Source organism: Schistocerca americana, chromosome 6, assembly GCF_021461395.2.
Source record: "Schistocerca americana isolate TAMUIC-IGC-003095 chromosome 6, iqSchAmer2.1, whole genome shotgun sequence".
Classification (NCBI taxonomy): Eukaryota; Metazoa; Arthropoda; class Insecta; order Orthoptera; family Acrididae; genus Schistocerca; species Schistocerca americana.
Genome location: NC_060124.1, coordinates 284,911,012 through 284,930,102, shown reverse-complemented (window position 1 = coordinate 284,930,102; position 19,091 = coordinate 284,911,012).

The following is a 19,091-nucleotide window of genomic DNA, read 5'->3' as shown; positions in this document are numbered from 1 at the left end:
CCTCCATGCTCTTGCCCGTTGCGGAAGCTCTGTGGTATTTGTGTGGACCCCAAGCCATGTTGGGATATCCGGCAATGAACATGTAAACCGCCTGGTGAAAGAGGCCACCAGTAAACCATCTCTGGACTTGGCCTCCCGGAGACTGATTTGAGGGCAGTCTTAGGCCGCGCAGTTCTCACGCTTTGGGACGCTGAATGGCGCGATCTAACTACACGTTATAAACTCCGTGCTGTCAAGGAGAAGACAGCTGTGTGGCGATCATCCATGCGAGCCATTTGTAGGGACTCAGTCGTCCTTTGTCGGCTCCGCATCGGACACACCCGGCTGACACATGGATATTTACTGAGCCGTGGGGACCCGCCTCTCTGTCGCTGCGGGGCGGTTTTGACGGTGGTGTACATTTTATTGTCCTGTCCAATTTTAGCTGTGCTCAGGCAGACATTTGGGCTGCCTGATACGCTCTCTGCCCTTTTAACTGATGACCCTGCTGTGGCAGGTTTAGTTTTGCGTTTTATTCGGGCAGGGGGCTTGTATCAACTAATTTAAATGCTTGTCTTTCTGATTCTGGCCTATGGCCTCCGATTTTAGTCTGATTTTTAGTGTGTTTCTCGGTGGTTGGCTTTTCCTTTTTTGTCTCTATGGTCGACCAACCACTGTCACACTCTGTGTGATTTTAACTCGTTTTGTCTGATCTCTGTCTGAGTATTTCTTGTCCTGTGTCGTCTGCCATATTTTCTGTTGTTCGTTTTTTACTCTCTGTGGGTGTTTTTAGTTTTTGGAAAAAGGGACTGATGACCGTAGCTGTCTGGTCCCATTAATTCCCCAAACCAACCAACCAAGATCGAGCGGTTCCAGACTGTAGCGCCTAGAACCGCTCGGCCACTCCGGCCGGCTATGTGGGGTTCGATTACCATTCAGCACTGAACTCTTCGTCGTATTATTTCTAGTTCAAACATGCACACTTGTCGCTGCTGGTGTAACAAACCGATATTTACCGTTCGTTTTCTCTAGAATATCAGTGATAGGTGGCAGGTTGGAGTTCTGGGAAGGAAAAAATTAATGTTTCGTCTCGTCATTTCAGTGAAAACATCTAGCTACTGCCGAGAAAATCCGATATGTCACAGTTGATTGTGCTTCGATAACAATCCGATTAGGTTCTGCGTTCGAATTCCTGTCCATTACGAAGCTTTACCTCACAGCATTTCAAGTAAGTCACTTGTGAGGAAGCAGTATTTAATATCTCTCGTAGTTCGTTAACAGGGACAACAGATGTTGGGCAGGAATTCGCGTCTGTTAAAAATGTTTACGTTATGTATTTTAAAGTTGATATTTCCCAACTGATACTGTCTAAAACCTAGGTATATCACTCTCTGTACGCCTAGTTAGGAGTGACTGTTAGTTTGCGTCAGTCACGAAATATTTGCTTGGTCTGCATGACCTGGGTTTGAACTCATATGCAGAAAGATACGGTTCGTCATGTCATTTGAAGTTCATACATATTCTCAACTAGCTGCTCATGAATTATTTAACGTTTAACGTCATTTTGTGTTAAATAGTAAGTACGGTATGTTACTTCGAAGAGGAAATCATGACTACGACGAACTTACTACGTGAATTACCTATCTGACGTAATAATGAGAGTGGTAACATTTCAGGTATGTCATTTATTGTAATAAATGTGAGCTTACAAGCCTTAAGAACAGTCTTATCTGTGATAAGGTGTTCCCTGGTATTTGTATTATCGTGGTATTACTTTACATCTTGAATTATTGCGATACAGAGCAGTGTTCCAAAAGTTATGTGATGTGTTATTTGCTGTTCTTCGCCGAAGTCCCTGTCAAGGGAGGACTTCCATCCCAATAGGTACAGCAACACTCAACGTCTGCTCCAGTCACTTCTGATCCGAGTCTGTATGCACGAGTTTCGTCGGGGTAGATGGGAGATTTGATTAACTGGTGGTGCTTCATCAAAGACTCCTGCCACTGATTTTCGAGGTTTCTTGTATGATGAAGCTACTGTCCTGCAGGCTGGCTGCTCTGAGCCGTGATGGTTTTCTAGATTTCAGTCGCTTCGGTTCTGGTAATAAAATTTCTAAACGAATTGGTAATTCTGCAGTTTTTATCTTGTGATTCTTCAGTTCCTCCCGGTGCACTGGTCGATTGTACAGTACCAACGTGCACAATATTTCGACGATCAGATAAGTGGCCATCGTTGGCTGCGCTACTGGGGGCGCTCGGCCGACCAACACCCCTCGCTCCCACGAGCCGTTCCCTCAGCAGTCCGCGCCCCAGAGCACGCCTCAGCAGCTGCTGAGGCAGTTGCACTGGCGCGTTTCTTATTCTTGTCCGTACATTCAGCAATAACTGTCATCTTCTTATGGACGGTAGTAAATATTAATAAGGACGGGATACCAGTGCGAATGTATTGAAAGAATACACCGAATGATGAGACATATTGCTTGAATGAGTTGTGTGCCAATTATTTTAGTATGAGCAGTCTTCAGCGATTAATAGCAGTATTCAGCGACTGTGAATGAGCGGGAGCTGACTGTCTGAGGACTGTTGCAGTGGCACCCCAGGCGGTTCCTGTTAACGTACGGAGTATATTATTCCGAATTTCGATTTTAGTTGCCACACTCCAGAGATGAATTCTGTATGTCGATGACCTGTCTAGGGTCTGATCTAGGTGTTTTGAAGTGTTGCAACATTGGATAGTCTCACTTCTATATGTGATGTTAGATTTGTAGGTCGCTAGTTTATTCCATTCTCATATTTTGACAAGAAAAACCCAATTCAGCAATCTGTTGCCCAAAATACCGACATGGAACAATAATAACTCGCACAGCAAACGAAATCACTCGTTTTTAATGAATGTACCTTATTTTCCAGCCACTGCATATCTACAAAACAAAGTAAAGCATTTTTATAAATCCACTTAGTTTTTCAGTTCACGTGAAAACATTTACATCTACTGCAAGTCCAATACTAAGCAAGCCACCCTCTGACAGTTGGTGGAAGGTGCTTCCAGACCATTATTCTGCGAAATATAAATTCTGCACACAAAATTGTAACTAAAGGAACACATTGGTAGCTTTTTTGTTTCTAATATTCTTCTCTCTTGATCCGTAAAATGGTAGGTTAAATTCTTCGATCTTACATTGAAACAGAATAAATAACTCTTCGTTTCGTAACAAAGTACAGAGTGAAGTAAAAAATTTTGAAACAAAGCTTTGTATTTCGGACCCTTTGTAAGATTACGGAGCTCTTCCTTTATATACTGTATATAATCATCTAAACTCGCAAGTTTAGTCGTAGCCGCAAAATATGCAAACAGGCCGATTATCCAAGCTTAGCTATTGTTCTTTGTTTCAGGAAAGAAATGCTAGTCTGGCTGAAGTACTGTTATAAGTATTAAAGAAGTTTTAGTAGTCCTAGTAATCGTTGCCAATTATTTTCTAGTGCAGTTCCACATATGGAACTGGTCTCGGCAGAGTAGGGTGTATGCCAAGTTGTCTACACTGTGGCAATGATCGCAGTACGGACTCTGCTTCAACTGAATCTTGTTCAGTACCGTTGGGCCTTCATGGTTTGTTCGGGAGGAGTTTAGTTTTTAGTTTTTAACCTGTGAGGACCTTCACTTTTACGGTGTCATAGCATGTGGAGGATGGAATAGTTAAGATGTTTCTAGGCGTTTTTCCAATTGACTGCTGGATATTTTTCTTCCACAGGGTTTGGCTTATGGTTGGCTCTGAGCACTATGGGACTTAACAGCTGTGGTCATCAGTCCCCTAGAACTTAGAACTACTTAAACCTAACTAACCTAAGGACATCACGCACATCCATGCCCGAGGCAGGATTCGAACCTGGGACCGTAGCAGTCGCGTGGCTTATGGTACCTCGTGAGGTGGTAATAGGTCCCTCTGGTTTTAAGCCACGGTGGACTATCTTGAATATAGCCCATTTCTTGATAGTAAGTCCGTACGAGCTGAGCGTTGATGCGACCAACATCGAATGGTGCCTTTTTGTTCGTTTGGGCTAATCTGCTTTGTAATTGTCGAATGGGATGTCTGCAGTATTTTGAGGATACGGGTCATGTATATTACAGTGCATTGTTTCTGGATGTCCTTGACGCCCAAAGCACCAGCGCGGCTGGTTAGTACTGTGGCTGGCATTGTGACATTGAAGATATTTCCGCTTCTGATGAACCAATACGCTGCAGCTAGAATGTTATGCTCTGTATCGTTAGGTACTGGTAGGATGCTGCAATGTGATATATTTTGCTTAGGGCATAGCTGTTAATCAGTATAGTTCACTGTATCCGGTTTAACCCTATAGTTTTATGTTCATGGAGAATAACCCCGAATATACTTAGTTAATGGTCCCAGTTAGTAACTGTCATCTGACTTGAATTGGACATTTAAATCATACCTAAGTGGTTCGTCTTCCCTGTCCTTTGTAGCCACGTTACTTGAACGTTCTTAGTACGGGCTCCGACAGCTAAAACCTTCGATTTGTGTTCATTGAGCTTGGTTCCAGAAGTAGTGGCGTAAGCATACATTATTTGTTGAACGATTTCAATTTCTGATTCTGTATTAACTATTACACTGATATCATCAGCATAAGCGTGACATACGGTTTTTGTACCCAACATCTGTAAACCTTGTAACCTGGGATGCAGGATTAACGGTAATGGCTCTATAACGATTGTGTTTAGTTTCGTAATGTTCTCCCTGTAACAGTTCCACACGTAAACAGTTGGAAAAAAAATTGTCATCATTGGGGTTTGAACGGGATATCTTTGGTGTGACAGCCTTACGGTCTACCGACTCACCCACGCAATATCTTCAAAACGATAAGTCACGGATAAGCTCTTCCTGTGTTCCGCAATTCTGACGTTACTTTTAATTACAGTTGATGCATGTTCTACTGGACGAAGCACACAGCATGAACTAAATGGGTGTTTTGGTTGATATTCTATCGACCTACAACGTTTCGTACTGATCTGAGTGGTAGTGGGATAATGGTGGAATGGGTGCAATTCTGAGATCAATTGATATGCAAATTTATTAAATCGATCAATTAACGACACCCCCTTCCATCACCACCACCACTGTCTGAAGTCATGTGTTTTATCCAGCTGCATGTGGGTCCCCCACCCCCTCTTCATCCCAATTCTTCCCCCTCTCCCCACCCCCAGCTACCCTATTGGTGGGAATTTCGAATTTCGGCGGGAAATTCAAAAGCTGGTGAGGATTTCAAAAATAGCGGAAATTTCTCTGTCGGAAGGCTGTGCTTAAGTCGCACCCCACCCCTCACACTGGAACTGGCAGGAATTTAAAAATGACAGATGCCCTTTCCAGGACTCAAGCCCCAGTCCTTCTGGAAAGAAAGCCTAAGTCCACACCACAACACATGGGAACTGTCCAGATGCAGGAGAGGAAGGTTAGGTTAACGTTCTTTATTTTTGTTGGGAAACTGAAGTAAAGATTGAACCCAATTACGTGATTAATCACAATGATCGGTCCTAATTACACAACTATATGCACAACACCATACAAGAAGCGCCTAAAATCGCAATACAGCTCAAAAATTGATGATGCTTGGAAAACATTTCACAGTACTACTCGAAACTACTAGCAGGAGTAGTCAGAGTCTACCCTTCACCTACAAGCTGGCAGAATAAAAGCTGAAGTGGAAGATACTATCTTCATTTTTGATGGAAAATATGTTCAACAGACGAGATGTTGGTGTTGGACAGAGATAAGTTTAATAAGCGTATTACCAGTAAGCTTACAGCAGAGGACTATGTCTGTTTGACATCAGAATTCGCTAAAGATGCCTTGCTGCATTGTCAACAATCACCCTGCAGCCCAGAAAATCGAAATCCAGGAAAGCCAATGCACACTACCACACCAAGTGGAAAATGCTTCAGTGTTCTAATCAAAACATTGAAACTGCCATGAAATATACCAGCACGCATAATGAACGGGTCGTAATGAAAGACATGTACTGGGTATTGGGGAAAATCTTCGTCCCAAAAGATTGCACCAGGAGAAAGGACAGCAACTGCACTTGTGTTCTCATCGATGTGCGATCATGACCTAATGAACTTAGAGCCACTCTTAGTTTCCCTCATCCCTCCCTCTCCCTCCAGATCCCCCATAGGTTGGGATACCAGGCCGTTTCATCTTATCGCCAATGGGCGACAACAACATCAATCTGGTGATAGTTACCGTAATATACTTTCTCTGGTCTGTGGAATTCAGTCACTTCCTGTATTCTATGAAACGTATTTCTTGGGAAGATTGGAACAACAACGAAATTCCAGAGAACTCTAGAGATCACCTTTTTAAGATGAACAGCTGCAACCGAATTTGCTTGCCACTTATGCTGACCACAGTCCCCCTCCGTCTCTGGCACCAGAGTCGTCAGTGCAATGTATCCCAGGTGGAGCACGCGGCTGGACCGCCAAGGCAGTCAGTCTGCACTAATGGTGCTGGCATACACAAGTGGCCACAACGCTGGCGGCCTGCAGAACAAAGCGAGATAAATGACGGGTACCCCGAGCCTGACTTGCTTGTCTAAAATGCAGCTCCGACAGCCCCCCCCCCCCCCCTCCACGCCAGCAGTAGCTCCACCCGCAAGGGCATGCCATTTTCAGACGGAGAACACTTGTAGTTATCATCAAAACATCTCCTATAAGCGTCGATAATAAATGTCCTGTTTCCACGAAAACAGTAGCTTGGCGTTTTCTTTTAATTTTATGAGCAAACTTACCATAGTTTTTACGATTGACTACAGGAAACAATTCGAATCATTCCCTCCCGCCCAACTCACGTTATTTTGCGACATCGAGCGCACTGCACTGCCGCCGATTACAGATGACCTAACAGCAGTGGTCGGTGTTATACATCTGACAGATGCAATAACTTATCTCACATCTCCTGCACATACCCTCCCTACATAAAATCGAAAAAAACTTCAAGAGTAAGAAAAAAGCGAGAATTTATACTTCAAAACAAAAAAATCTGTCGACAAAATTACGTGGCTTGACACCGCACCTCGTATTCAAATCACTGTCTATAAATAAACTGTCATGCACATGTGTATTATAAACATTTCAGAGTTGTGAAATAACATTACAGAATACAACCTTTCACGAAGTCGGACCCTCCCACCGGAGGTTCGAGTCCTCCCTCGGGCATGGTTGTGTGTGTTGCTCTTAGCATAGGTTGCTTTAAGTTAGCTTAAGTAGTCTGTAAGTCTAGAGACAGATGACATCTGCAGTTTGGTCCCTTATGAACTCACACAAACACGAAGTCGGAAAAAACACATTCATTTTAAGTTCGACCAGAACAAGCTATAATTTTAGGGGATGAGCTTATTTTGTACACTAAGACTGGTCCTGTTTTACCAGTGTGATCCTATAATATACTGGCGTTTAGGAAACGTAAGAAGCAAATCGTGAGAGCATGTGTTGTAATAGAACCTCCTAATGTCATCAAGTAGAGAACCTTATAGGATTCCTCCAGTACATCGAAAACGAATACCATCTGTGTGCTGACATTTGACATTTTTGCTTCATTCCACCAACCCGCGTGTAAAGTTTCTGCCACCCATACTTGAATCAGTAGCCCAAACCCAGCAGACTATCATTCCACATAGCGTCAGGTTCTTGCTTTCTAGTTTTGTAACCTATTTGATCGTCACAGAAAGGCCTGTTTCAGGCAATCTAATCACTTGTTGTGAACAACACTATAATTTCTCGGCTCCACAAACAGCTATAATTTAAGTGCTGTGTACTTTGTAATTAGAGATTATGAAGTATGAAATAAAACAACGCTTCTGGTACCACATATTTTTAAACGCGCAAGCGGGATGATAGTAATAGAAACAATCAAGATCCCACAACAATAGATACAGTCGATTTCTATTAGTTTTATGAGTAAAATCAGTGTAATTTGAGAGCATTCGGACATATACCAGCAAACCACACAACTGCACCTGCACCTAGACAGGTAATTCCAGAGCAGCTCGTTCAATATGGATGTATTTGGCCTACCCTCCCCCTCCCCCCCTCCCTCCCGCACGCAGCTATCCAAGGCACTGTCTCTATTCTACAGCCACCACAGTTTCTCAGTGATCTGTAGTATCATTGAGCTTATCATGAGTCTGAAGATTTGCTGTAAGTCTCTCTTTCTACTTAATTATTATCAGTTCTATGTGTTTATTTTTCCACAAACACAAGTAGTTCTAAAGACTGTGATTGTGATTCTTTCATCTTGTTCCAGCCCAACTCAAAGAAGACGTGAGGCCCATCAATACTTTTATGTGCATGGGTGTAACTGAGGAGGAGGGATACAACGTCCACAGCAGACACCGTAGAGTTCAACGGAGGTAAGTAACTCAGTTGCAGCATCTTCAGTCAGCTGATACATAATTACAAATAAATAACTTTCAGTGGTGTAATTTTTTTCGTTGCTATCCGCAGGGGAGCCCCTACATCAAGCAGGGCAGGAAGATGAGGAAATTGATGGAAACATGCTTGATGATGAGCGCAATACGATGTTTAATACCTAAGAATTTGATCTCGCATGCTTCCATCTAGTTGAAAATACTTCTAGGCATTTGGAATCATGCGAGTGTATCAACATATGCCAATATATATACATAGTTTTCGTTGTTATCCAAATAAGAGCACCTCTGGGTCGATGTTGACAGCATTATCGATTAACTGGAGATAGCGTTGGCCGAGGAGATGGTTAAGTGCATTATAGTGTTTATAACCGGATGGGCTTGAGTCACAGATACAACTTCAATGAATAATCACATTGTTGCATTAAATGTGGGTGATTGGTCCAGTCGAAGTTAGTAAGTAATCAGCGCCTTAGCACTTCTCAGTGCCTTTCAGATCCCTATCAACACACACACACACACACACACACACACACACACACACACACACAAACAAACAAACACAAAACATCAGTACTGAAATCCATGACTAACTTTCTGTGTATTAGCAAACCCCACCAAAGATACCACCTGCTCATAACGAGTCAGACAATATCACTTTTGTAATAAATCTCGTATATAGTGGTGGATACTCATAACTACAAAAAGCACTAACCATTATTGAATGTAAGTGATATAAAACAAGGGATATGCAGAATCAGGAGTCATGGCTTGAGTGAAACACGGCATGGACGTTAAGATGCATATCTGAAAGGCATTAAGTATGGTAGTAAGCCAGGAACTTGATGCAGGAAATCGAATGTTCGACCTAAATAAAAGTAATTAGGATATGTCAGCAGTAAGCATAAAACTTCAGGTAAGGTTATTGAACCATAAAATATATATAAAATAGATCCAACAGCGATGTAATTTTTTTCGTCATTGATGGTGTTGTTCTCAACTGTACAGTATTGCCTCCAGCCGTAAGTGAACTAACGTCAGCGCTAGATTCCTTTATGAATCAAGAGCGGTCGACAAAAGGGAAACGACGATGATGTATAACTTGATTGAAATTTGCTATCAGTAAGCTGTGCAGTGAAACGATACAGCTCCATTTTTATTTATGGAAAAGAATGGTCATATACATTTAACTATCCTAGCACGTTTAACAGATGGAATCAAGACTTCATAAGCCATTAGATGGCTATCATAATATTAATACATGAACCCTAAAACGGAAGTAAAGATTTTTAACACTAATCATATAAGGAGGCCACTGAACTTATAGAATTTGAAACATACTTTGCCATAGATGAGCACAAAGAAAAAAAATATTTGTGTGTATCCGTTAAAAAATTGTGTATGCAGCTGTTAAGAGTTATAAAAAAGTATAAGGAGCGTTCAAAAAGAAACAAGCTGAAGGAATAATTATAGAAACTAGTACCAGTATGTTAGTAGAAGTATTGACCCTGGCTGTTGAGACACTTGTCCCACTGTGGCACAAGGCAGTGAATGGCTACCTCATAAAATACCTGGGGCTGTGATGTTAACCAGTTCTGCACGGACAGCTGGACGTCGCCGCCCACATGAGTGCAGGGAAGGTTATGCTGACGTTCTTCTTTGACCAAGATGGCCCCCTTCTGATTCACTTCCTGCAGCATGGGACACAAGTGAACACCCAGTGTTGCTCGCAAACCTTGACCACCCTTCGCCAAGCGATCAAATCGAAACGACCAGGCAACCTCACCTGTGGGATCATTCTGCTCCACAACAGTTCAAAGCCTCATACGGCCAACCCAGTCGCGGTACTCCTGCAGAAATTCAAATGGGAGGTTCTCGGCCACCCTCCATACAGTGCAGACCTCTCTCTCTCTCTGTGATCACGCCATTTTAGGTCCCCTTCAAAAGGCTCTGAGGGGAAAAATATTCATCTCGGACGACGATGTCCAGCTGTACATGTGGAACTGGTTAACATCGCAGCCCCAGAAATTTTATGGGATATCCATTCACCGCCTTGTGTCACAGTGGGACAAGTGTCTCAACAACCAGGGTCAATACTTCTACTAACATACAAGTACATGTTTCTGTAATTATCCCTCCAGCTCGTTTCGTTTTGAAAGCCCCTTACAGATCCAGTCATATTCATAACTCTAATAACATCTTCTGTCTGATGAATTGAAATCCCAAATGCGTGAAAATAGGAAACTCTTCTGTCTCTCACTTCGCTAATACTGGTACCAACTCCGATCAGGTGCTATGGTAGAAATGACAAACATGAAAGTAAACAACATTTCATGAAATCGATATCTAGGAACGTTCACGTTTACTTGATTCAAGTGCAGTGACACATGCAAACTGGACACCTACAGTGCAACATCTGATAGGTCGACGAAGTTTCAGCATTCAAAACCAAAATATCATACTAACGAAAGCGTCCTGGGCAGCAAACTTACTGTTTATTAGCGTCATGTTTCACTTACTTTCATCTAAGAGTAAACGGAAATACCGTTGTGTCCGTTTTCCGCAGTCACCACAAAATTTAAAGGAAGTTCCCAGTTTGTAATTCCTTTACTCTGAATAGCCACGACTCCCCTTGTTATACGAAACTATGTTTGTTTTACGTTGTGCCTCGAAGAAAGAACACTAATGGATTGGACTGAAAGACGAAGACCTAAAGATGCGCAGTTTTTGTGTAGACAACGTAATAGGAATAATGTGGATGATGATAATCACAATTGTGTTGTTGTAATGAAAGATAAATTTAAATGATCACCTCACATTATGCCAAATAATTTGAGGTTTATTACTGTGGTTTGATGAATTTACAGTGCAAATTTTGCAATGCATATAATTTCGCATCTGAGGTTACTCAGGTACATTGAATCATTTGATCGAATTTCGACCACAGGCGATATTAGTCCCTATTAACATTTGAAGCTCGGTGTTTCATCCTCAAATTTTTTTTTCGACCTTCCGTCACAGTCTGATATAAATCGACTCAACAGAAAAGTGATAGCAGCTGGGAAACATTTTGTGCTGTGTGTGCTGATAATGTCATTGGACAGAGAATGGTAAGAAAATGGTTTTCAACATTACTGGTTCATGTGGTTTTGATGATCGTTTAATGCGTTAAACCTCATTCATCTGCGTCACGGTACTCGGAGAACTAGTGCATGTAATGAACTGTGGTCACTCTACTGTCATAGAACATTACCTAAGAAGCTTGCGAATTGGTCAAGAGTATAGGGACTGGGATCACTCACTTCACAGATAGAGCAGAGTGCTGATGGCGATAGTTGGTAGTACGTAGTGCATCATCAGTTGGCAATCGCGTTGGTGGAGGAAAGGGAAGATTTCACACATGTATTTCATATTAACACTATGGGCAGTCAGTTACATGGACGATGAGCAGTGTGTATGAGTGTGTATTGATAGGAATCTAAAATGCACTCAGAAATGCTAAAGCGCTGTTTACGAATTTCGGCTGGAACGGTCACACACATTTACTGTACCAATCACACTATTCATTCAAGTTCTATCTGCGACTGAAGCCCCTCCGCTTACAAACACTGTAATGCACTTACCACCTCCATCTGCTCGGCCGACTCCATCTCAAGCTCATCAATAATGCTATCTTCCTCGACCCAGAGCTCCTCATCTGCGCATAACAATGAAAACGATGCATATATAGTCAAATTTATTGAAACACTTGCATGATTCGAAATGCCTAGAAGTATTTTCAGTTACATGAAAAGTTTGTGAGATCAAATTCTTTGGTATTAAACACTGTATTGAAGATGCCACAAATAGGTTATTTGTCTCCATTCAATTTTACAGTGTCTGCTGTAGAGACTGTATCCCCCTCCTCCTTGGCTGCATCACCCACATAAAACTGGATGGTTATCACCTCTTCTTAGAATTGGCGCTCTGCGTAACCAGTTAATTCGCACGATCAGAATGCCTGTAATTGATAGAAGCAGCGAAAATAGTGTTGTTCACAGTGTAAATTGCATAATTCACCAGTGATGTGGTCTACTTACTTACGTAGTTCTACATATAGGAGACTTAATGCAGTGTTTCTGTGATGAATGTTCTTTAGTGTTCAAAATATGCATGTAAACGGATGGGTTTGAGTCGCTTACAAAAATATGTAATGAAGTGGAGTGCTGATGGCGATAGTTGGAAGTACTTCGGGAGACTGCAGACGCATCTTGGGTGTGGGGTGGAGGGGATGGTTGCAGTCCATTCTTAAGGGTGCACCCACACAGACACACCCACAGCGTCATAGTAAGTAACTACAGAGCACTGGGGAAGCACCGCTTCTACATGCGGAGCTGCCAAATAAGAGACAAAGACGTCAAAGCTGCGCTAGTTCACCGACAATGAGTCCAATGCCTCGCTCGAGGAAAACATTATGACTACAGTCCATTCTCAAGGGCACACACACGCACACATACACACGCGCGCAGGTTCCGCCAACTGCAGACTGTTGGAGAAGTGTCACTTCTACATGCGGTGCTGCCAAATAAGAAGCAAAGAGCTCACTGTTGCACTGGTCCACCGACAATGAGTTCAATGCCTTGCTCAAAGAAAACATCGTTTGTCTGGTGTCAGGCCATGGTAGAGAGACCACCCACAATTCTCCACAGCTGACCAGAACAAATAGTGGTCATTTCGCTGTTTGCTTACACAGCGATGTGGAGGATGCGAAGTGGACACCCATGGTAGTCGTTAACAAAGATAGGGAAATGCGTTCACTACTCACTGCATCTACTCCTTGTCTGTCATGACAACAGAAATATCTCCCTCTCTGAAATAGCCTGGATTTGGCCTGTACTAGAGTTTTTTACTGTTACAGCAAGTTCACTTCACCAACTGATCTGCATGGCAATCAGAGAGAGACTTTAACCACATATTTACCCTCTCAAAAGTATGTGAAAGTATAGCAACCATCAGATCAGTTAAGAAAGACTCATCTGTCATTCAGTCTGAAGGCACTGGATGCCTCTCCAGAGAGTCCGTAGTCTAAATAAGTTCGCTTGCCCTATTTCACTAGGAGTGCAGTGCCATGTTGCTGTAATAAATAAAGTCATACTGGTATATTAAATGCACGTCCCTGTTCCACTCAAAGTTAGTAAACAATGCTTTACCACTTTTCAATGTATTTTAGATATCGATCAACCCACACAAACAAACTAATCATTCACCATGTAACTGATGGTCATTCGATGATAGCCATCGAATTCTGCTGGATACGAAATTTACTGGGGCTATGCTGCTTTGGTTGGGAGGTAAGTTCTGTGGAATGGCAGTTACAACACTTGAATCCAAATACAGTGTACGTTTCATTTGGTGTGCATATCACATAGTGCAAGGCACTTGTGTTGTAGAACACTAGTTTGAGAGAGACTTGGGGGAACACTCGATATCCACTACCCCATCGAAGAGGAAGATGAGGTTAAATGTAAAGGTCATCACCTTCAGGCAGCTGTTTGGAAATACTCCACAATGCTGCAAACTATTCCAGTTTCTCTCCCGTGCGATGTCTTCCACATTTTTGGCTATAAGAAACTTCACCTCTGTGTTATATTTCTGCCACTATGTGTGTTGTGGGAGCAGCATAGTTTATTCCGTGTGATGTCCAGTTTTCAGTGATAGCCAATGGATCGAATGTGTTAATGTCGGTTTAGCACCTGTCACAGACTTCGAAGTAATGGTAAAGAAACGAAACGTATAGCGGTGTACAAACCTGTAGCCATACACTGCTTGGATGTGCTACAGCTGAAAAACAATGTATTAAACTGCTTATAAAGGTCCACCACAGGAACTCTGTCTTGTGATTGATAATCTTCCTCCAGTACAAGCGAAAAACTCTACACAGGTCTATGTAAGAGACTTCTATCACTGCCCACTTGCTCCAATGGTGCAATATATGTGTATGTAATGTGCACAATGTCAACACGCATATGGTATTTGTTTTTCGATATATCTGAAGAGAGAGATGTAGTTAAGTCTTATAGGCAGTTCTATTATAAGGAGTCATGTAACTGGTTGAAGTTTGGTAGCATATAGTTTGTAATTTTTTTTACCTACTCTGGAAGTTACAAAAAACGATGAGGAGCACTCCCAAATGTACTAAATAACTGTACAAATGCTGATGTGTATCGGCATTTCATACGTCTAAAATGACTGTAATGCCCTCATGCATGACAATTTGTAATTTGACTACACAGAATGCTCTCAAAGTAATCCGATTTTGCTCATAACACTAATAGAAATTAACTGTGTCTATTGACATGGAATCAAGACTGTTTTTATTATTACTGTCGCGATTGTATGTTTAAAAATATGTGTTACCACCAGTCATGTGTTATTTCATTCTTCATAGTCTGTAATCATAAAGTAGACAGCACTTGAATTATAGATCATTGTGGAAGCTGAAAATGATAGTGTTGTTCCCAACATTTGAGCAGGTCAAATTGGTTATGAAATTAGACTGCAAGAATGTCTTGGTACTATGAATGATAGTCTGTTGGATTTGGATTACTTCTTCAAGTACGGATGGCAGACACTGTAGAAACTTGACACGGAGGTTGGTAGAGGAGACTTATGGACCAAAAATGTCAAATGTCAGCATGCACATGGTATTTGTTTCCGATTTATAGGGGGAATCTTATAGGGTTCTATATTAGATGTTGTTAGGAGTTTCTATTACAAGATGTGCTCTAATGATTAGTTTTTTACATTTCGTAAACGCCAATGAGGTATAGCTTCACTTAACATAGATGTTTTTTCTTCAGCGTTTAGATTCTCTCTTTTTTCTTTATTCTGATCACAGTTTCGAAATAATGTGGACATTCTGCAGTGAGCAGTAGTTTTCATAGCAAAAATAGTGGAAGATCTTTTTTCCGATTTTATGCTGGGTGGCTGTGTGTAGCAGATGTGACGTAAGTTAATATATCTGTTACATGCATAGCGTTAACCTCTGCAGTTTGTTCATTTGTAATTTGAGGCAGTTCTAGTTTCTGTTTTTCACTTCGTTGTCAAAAAATAACAGGAGGCAGTGAGGAGAGAGAGATGCAAACAGTATCCTGCAGTTGAACGTAAAAACTATACCGATTTTGCTCATAAAACTAAGAGAAAACGGACTGTGCCTATTTTCATTAATCCTAGCTTATAGGAGGTGCATTGGCGTTAAATAGAGGTGTTCTCCATCGCAGAATCGCATGCGGTTGCAGGTGGGGCTGCTGGAGGGGTGGAGGCGGTGTGAGGGGTAGTGCGGCAGGGATGCATTTTAGACAAACAAGTCGCACTCAGGGTAGCCATAATTTACTTTGCATTATTTTGCAGGCTGCCAGCACTGCAGCCTATTGTGTATGCTGGCATCGTTAGCGCTGACCAACCACCTGGACCGTCCAGTCATATGCTCCACCTGGGATGCATTGTACTGAAGAGTCTACTCCCAGATAGGAGGGGAGCAGCAGTCACCATAGGTGGCGTGCAAATTCAGTAGCAGCCGTCCATCTGAAAAATCTAACGTAAGATTACCTCCAGAATTTCGTTACTGTTCCAGTATTTCCGAGAAATACATTAACAGTCTGCAGGAAGCATCCATCTGAAGTGAGTTCCACAGACCGGACAAAGTAAATCACTGTCACCAGACTGATCTCTCTGGTGACCATCGGTGATAAGAGAGAACAGGCCTGTATCCATAATTATGGTGCAGAGAGAAAGGGAGAGAGAGGGATGAGGAAAAGTAAGAGTGGCTCTAAGTCAGTTAGTTCGTGGCAGCACATCAATGAGAACACACGTGCAATTGCCACCCCTCTCATCTGGCGCAATGTTTTGGGACGATGACTTTCCCCAGTCGCAGTACATGTGTTGTATTATGATCTGTTAAGTGTGAGTGCTGGTTTTTTTCACAGCAATTTCCATTAGAACAGTGAAGTATTTTCCATCAGTTATGGTAGTGTGTATTGGCTTCCTTATCTATCTATTTCGATTATCTGGGCTCTGGGGTGATTGTCAAGCAATGCAGCAAGGCTTCTGAAGTGAACTCTGATGTCAAACAGTGACAGACACAGTCCTCAGCTGCATGCTTACAGAAAGTACACTTACTAAACTGTTCTCTGTCCAACATCAGCATCTCGCGAATTAAACATATTTCTTCCCAAAAATAAAGATAGTATCTCCACTCCAGACTTTTTCCAGCCAGCTTGTAGATGAAGGGTAGAGTTTGAGTAGGTTTGCCACTATTTTCGAGTGGTATTGTGAGATTTTTCCTCAGCAGGATAACACCAGTGGTATTGCTTCATCAATTTTTGAGCTGTATTGCGATTTTAGGCGCCCCTTGGTAGTGCTGTGCTTATAGCTGTGTAATTAGAACCGATTGTTATGATCAATTACATAATTAGGACCAATCTTTACTTGAGTTTTGAAACCAAAATAAATAAAGTCCACTAATCTAACCTTTCTCTCCTGCATCTGGAGAGTTTCCCTGTCCTGCGGGGTACTTGGGCATTCCATCCAGAACGACAGGGGTTCATGTCCTGGGAAGGGCATCCACCATTTTTAATTTCCTACCAGCTCTCATGTGGAAATTGGGGTGGGAGGTCAGCACAGCCTTAAGACAAAGAAATTCACGCAATTTTTTAAATTAACATCTGTTTTTAAATTTCCTACCAAAATTCGAAATACCCACCAATAGGGAAGGTGCACGATGGGGAGGAGTGGTCAGGGGGTGGGAGTGGGGACCCATGCGCCAGCTGGGAAAAACACATCACCCAAGGTGGGGAGTTGGTGTGGGGGCAGTAATTGATTGATCAATTATTTAATTTGCATATCAATTTCATATCAAAATTGCACCCATGTCGTCCTTGTCCCACTACTCTGAGTGTCTGATATTGGAGGTTTGGCTGTAAGCTTGAGCGACTTGGATATGTGACAAAATGGTTCAAAGCCAGACATGGAGGCATGTTGTCAAACAGTATATCAGTACAGACTGTCCAACATGTCTACAATGAATGGTCTGCCACTTGCAGCCATGAAACACAACATAAGAGCAGTAGTCGTAAGTAAATCCTTACCAACAGGTACTAGAGACAAGAGTCATGCTTTCACAGTGAGAATCGGCTTTAAACCTGACACAAATTGCAGTTATCAGTAACCTGAGATCTTTATCAAAATTTGGATTTGTGTAACTTACAAAATATTGCTATTCACTGTGGCACATACAGCTCCATGTCTTCAATGAGCCAAACAACAAAGAAAGTGAACAATAGTTGACCAGAATTGCGGAGTGTGGGCTGCCAAGCCTTGATTTTGCCCATCTTCAAATGATGGAAGGCATCCAGTGTGCCGACGACTCACAGACGTTAGTGCATTCAAGCCACAGGTTGTTTTGTGAGTTTTTGGAGGTGTTTCTCGTACCATGGCTTGGGAATATTCCGTGAGGCTATCGTCAATATTAAATAGAACTTTTATTTTAACAGTTTTGTTTACAACATGTTGCTCATCCATCTACATCTCCAAGATAAGTAAGCTGTGGACATTATCTCATTTTAGAAAACAACAGTCGTGATCACAGGGCAGTATACATATCTACTTGTTTCGACGAAAACTCAAGCACTGTGTCACACCTCGATTGCACAGTAAAGGTCCGGGAATGATTGTATCAGTGGGAGAAAAGTAGCAAACAACATCTCTCAGTTTGAGAGCTCTAAGGAATCCAACGATCAATTAGTGATTTGAGAGAGGTATAGCGTACGTAAACAAACTTCTGGACTCTCATCCTTGCCGAAATAGGGGCATTATCCAGTGTTATAAGGTATTAGCGTAATTCCTCGTGTGGGTGAGCAATTTTCTTTCCTGTGAGCTGACGAATGTGATAATACTTCGTTTTAAACTTCTCTGATAGCGGGGAATAGGAATTTTAACAATAAATTTCTTCATGGTTCACAATGCTCTAGCGACGTCACAGACCTGGGAAAAACCGTTCTTTTCACATATCGGATCAGAACCATTCACTCACTGTATTGAGCAACAACTTTTTAATAAATCGCCTCACGTCATTCCTTCATATAATAAATGAAAGCAAGATGATACATCCTTTTAATTCAGATTAATGTATCTGTATTTTTACCTGCTGTGACAATGTTTTAAAAGAATACAGAAGTACGATTAATAATTTCTATTATTAAATTCGAGATTCGCGTAAAAATGCTGCATTTCACCTTAAGTAAGAAAGGATATCACAACAAAATTCCGAACGTTTTCTTATCAAGCTGGCGAAATTATAAAAATAAAACTTATGCCTATAAATTACATAATTGTAGTGAAACAAAACACAATATAAAAACTGAACATAATTGAAATTAGTTTTACATAATGCCACAATGCCACCTGGAGTATATATATATATATATATATATATATATATATATATATATATATATATATATATATATATATATATATATATATCTTGCAAACGACTGTAATGACTCCAGGTGGCATTATTTAAAACTAATATATATATAAGGTTCAAAGAAGGCACCTGGAGTCGTTTAGTTTTTACCTTGGCTGGTATTTGTCTTAGTATTGAAAATAGGAACTAATAGTGCACTAACATAGCTGAGG